We start from the raw sequence: 4,655 nt of genomic DNA on the forward strand, positions 1-4,655 counted from the left end.
CCTGTTCCCTTCCCTCTCCCCCTGCTCACCAACCCACTCTCTCCCACTTCCCGGCCCTGGCATTCCCCTACACTGGGGCATAGAACCTTCACAGCACCAAGGGCCTCTACTGCCCTTGATGACCGACTAGGCAATCCTCTGCTATATATGCGGCTGGGTCCATGAGTCCCACATGTGTACTTTTTGCTTGATGGCTTAGTCCCTGGGAGCCCTGGGGGTACTAGTTAGTTCATATTGTTGTTCCTCCTAAGGAGCTGCAAACCCTTCAGCTCCTTGGGTCCTTTCTCTAGCTCCTTCATTGGGGACCCTGTGCTCAGTCCAATGGATGGCTGTGAGCCTCTACTTCTGTATTAGTCAGGTACTGTCAGAGCCTCTCAGGAGACAGCTATATCAGGCTCCTGTCAGCCAGCACACAATAGTGTCTGGATTTGGTAATTGAATATGGAAAGGATACCCAGGTGGAGCAGTCTCTGGATTGTCCTTCCTTCAGTCTCTGCTCCATAGTTTGTCTCTGCAACTCCTTCCATGGGTATTTTGTTCTCCCTTCTAAGAAGGAATGAAGTATCCACACTTTGGTCTTCCTTCTTCTTGAGTTTCTTGTGGTTTGTGGGTTGTTCTTCCTGTATTCCAAACTTCCGGGCTAATATCCACTTATCAGAGAGTGCATGCCATTTGTGTTCTTTTGTGATTGGGTTACCTCACTCAGCATGTTATTTTCCAGATCCATCCATTTCCCCAAGAATTTCATAAATTCATTGTTTTTAATAGCTGAGTAATACCCTATTGTGTAGATGTACCACATTTTCTGTATCCATTCCTCTGTTGAGGGACATCTGGGTTGTTTCCAGTTTCTGGCTATTATAAATAAGGCTGCTATGAATATAGTGGAGCAGGTGTCCTTATTACATGTTGGAGCATCTGAGTATATGCTCAATGGTATAGCTGGGTCCTCTGGAGTCAAAGTTCTTTCTAAACATGTGTTGTTCTCAGTTTAAGAGGAACGGCATGCCATCCTCAACTTTGATCAGAGAAGTTTCTTTTTGCAGAAGGCAGTAGTAAGCACAGAGACTCATAACTTACTAATGCACTGAGAAAAGGTGATTATTTTGTCTCTTAAATAGAACATCTATGTCATGTTTTCCAATATCTGAGAAACACTGCAGAAAAGGGGCAGAAAGATTGTAAGAGCTGGAGGATGGAAAGGGAGTTGGGAAATGGGGTTTTCTGGATATGACATGTCTATTTCAATCATAAACACATAGCAGCTATGCCTATCTGCATAAAATCTTTGTGTGCAAGTTTATGAGTACATATACCATAAAGTAAAAGGGGAGAAAGGGACTCAAGTGGGAATGGAAGTTGATAAAAAATAATGGGGCGAATATATTCATGATACATTGTGCACATTTATGAAACTGGCATAAATGCTTAAAATGAATAAGGGGAAACAATGGACCCTTATGTTGGCAACGTACTTTTAAGAGTTTGACAAAAAAATGTTATTTAAAACCCTTTGCCTGAGGTTCCATAACATAATAGTTAGTTAGCACTGTGGACCCCGAAGCTTTCATGTATATTTGGAAAACAAACAAACAAGCAAGTAACAACAACAAACCTATGTGACATGAATTGACAGTGGCATAAGATCAAGCCAGGAAAAATCCCATTGTGGAACAGGAGGTGTCCATATATTCCAAACCCCATGTGAGATGTTTTATGCAATTAATAGTTGCTGGTGGAGTGAGAGGAAGTTTTCTTCAATGATGTAGCCACTAGAAAGCTACTCATGCTCTAGTAGATGGCAGGTTTGATCAGAACACATTAGATAAATGTACAAAAAAATTTCCCAAACATTAAAAATGACCTGTGTGAAATGACAAAAAAGAAGTAATTGATAAAAATGAAGGCTGACAAAGGGTATTTCAATTAGTGATGTAATCATCTATATTTAACAATTTCGTATGTCTTTCTTAATATTTGAAATCTTCTGGTCCTTTTGATTTTCACTTTTTTTTCAGAATGCAGCCCACAGAAAGTTCCTAGTAGATGCTGTTGGGCTAAAAAGGATACTTAAGCTATATTTCTTTAGGAATTAAAGTGAGTGCTGATAATTATAAGCTGATAATTAGTGGAAATGCTGACCCACCATGGTTGGTGAAATGTGATACTTCATAGTTCATATCTGCTTAGATAACTTAACTCCAAGATTGAACATTAGTTAAAAATCTCTCTTTTTAAGCTAATACTGATTGCATGATTCTGAGTACTGATTATTAAATCATCTTAAGCCAGAGTATTTCTTTTAGGATGTAAAGGGTATCATCTGGCAGGCATTAAGGGTCTAATGTAGACCATATTTCTTTCTTTATAACTAAAAATAGTCGACCTTCATCTCAGTAGATACTATGATAGCTGCTTAGCAGCAACATGTTCAGATTTAACTATGCCCCGAGGGGTACTGTAAAGCATTGTGAACAGAAAACTAAACTTTCATAATGAAGCCATTGTGGATAGTGTGTCAAGATGTCATTTTAATAATCCATATTTTAATCATACAGACTTCACCTGTCAGATCCTATTTTAGTTCCTATTAGCCATGCACTTCTGAGAGGCTCAGTAAGAGGCAGTGATGATAGAATCTACACCTGTCCTAATTTGTTTGCTTTGCCAGGTATTGCTGGGAGAGTGGGTTTAACATACATTGTATAAAGATCTCCATCTGGGCTCAGTCTCTGAATGGAATATGTTCTTTATGTGGGTACAGATAGAAACTTGTCAGCATCTTTGGGGTATGGAGTCATCATTTTCAAGTGATTTGTCTGTGTTTTTATTGTATATCATTCAGAAGTAGAGTTTATATTGAAATTTATACGAAATGCTCTAGTGGTGTAGTCTAGATGGTAACAGAAAAGGAAAAAAGAGGTCGCACTTCCTTGTCCTTAGAAAGAACAAGTTGAACAATCAGAATTTATAGATTATCGTTTTGTGCTTGCTTTTCTCTCCGATATTGCTCTCATTTGAACTTTTTTCTTTAACTGTTACTTGGCCCAGGGAACAATATTTGCAGATAGAAAACTTTTTAAAAGCACTTGTTTTTTTTTTTTTTAATTATCTTTAATCTTTTTTCTACAGTCTAGGTGGTATTCCTCTCCTGGTCTGCCCTCCAACAGTCCCTCATCCCATTTCTCCTCCCCCATCTCCAAGAGGCTGTGCCCACTCCCAGGCCTGCCCACTCCTAGGCCTCCCCAATCCCTGGGACCTCAAGTCTCTCGGGTTAGGTGCATCTTCTCTCAAAGAGGACCAGGCAGTCCTCTGCTATATATGTGTTGGGGGCCTCATATCAGCTAGTATATGCTGCCTGGTTGGTGGCTTAGTGTGCTAAAGATCTCAGGGGTCCAGGTTAGTTGAGAGTGCTGGCTTCCTATGGGGTCACCCTCCTCCTCAGCTTCTTCCAGTGTTCCCCTAATTCAACCACAGGGGACTCCAACTTCTGTCCATTGGTTGGGTGCAAGTATCTGCATCTGACTCTTTCAGCCACTTGTTGGGCCTCTCAGAGGATAGCCACGCTAGGCCCCTGTTTGTGAGCACACCATATCATCAGTAATAATGTGAGGCCTTGGAGCCTCCCCTTGAGATAGACACCATTTTGGGCCTGTCACTGGACCTCCTTTTCCTCAGGCTCTTCTCCATTTTTTGTCCCTCCAGTTCTTTCAGACAGGAGCAATTCTAGGTCAGAGTTTTGACTGTGGGATGGCAAACCCATCCCTTGATGCCCTGTCTTCCTGCTAGAGGTGGCTCTACAAGTTCCCTCTCCTCACTGTAGGGCATTTCATCTAAGGTCCCTCCCTTTGAGTCCTGAGAGTCTCTCACCTCCCAGGTCTCTGGTAGATTCTAGAAGGTCCCCCAACCTCCTACCTCCCGAGGTTGCCTGTGTCCATTCTCTCTGCTGGCCCTCAGAACTTCAGTCCTGTTCCTCACCCTTCATACATGATCATGTTCCCATTTCCATTCCCATCCCCATCCCCATCCCCATGCCCTCTCCCACTCAGGTTCCTCCCCCCACCCCCCGCAGTAATTGCTTTTTTATCCCTCCAAAGTGGGATTAAGGCATCCTCACTTGGGCCCTTCTGCTTGTTAACCTTCTTGAGTTCTGTGGATTGTATCCTGTTATTCTGTACATTTTTGGTTAATAATCCACTTATTAGTGAGTACATACCATGCATGTGCTTTTGGGCTTGAGTTACCTCACTCAGGATATTTTCTAGTTCCATCCATTTGCCTGCAAAACTCATGATGTCCTCGTTCTTAATAGCTGAGTAGTACTCCATTGAATAAATGAACCACATTTTCTGTATACATTCTTCCATTGTGGGACATCTGGGTTGTTTCCAGCTTCTGGCTATCACAAATAAGGCTGCTATGAACATAGTGGAACACATGCCCCTGTGCCATGGTGGGGCATTTTTTGGGTATATTCCCAAGAGTGGTATAGCTGGGTCTTCCAGTAGATCTATTTCCAATTATATGAGGAAACTCCAGATGATTTCCAGAGTGGTTGTACCAGTCTGCAATCCCACCAGCAGTGGAGAAGTGTTCTGAATCTAATAGAATAGAAAGTCAGAAAGAGCCCTGAACTCATTGGCATGGGGGGGGGG

Source organism: Mastomys coucha, chromosome X, assembly GCF_008632895.1.
Source record: "Mastomys coucha isolate ucsf_1 chromosome X, UCSF_Mcou_1, whole genome shotgun sequence".
NCBI lineage: Eukaryota > Metazoa > Chordata > Mammalia > Rodentia > Muridae > Mastomys > Mastomys coucha.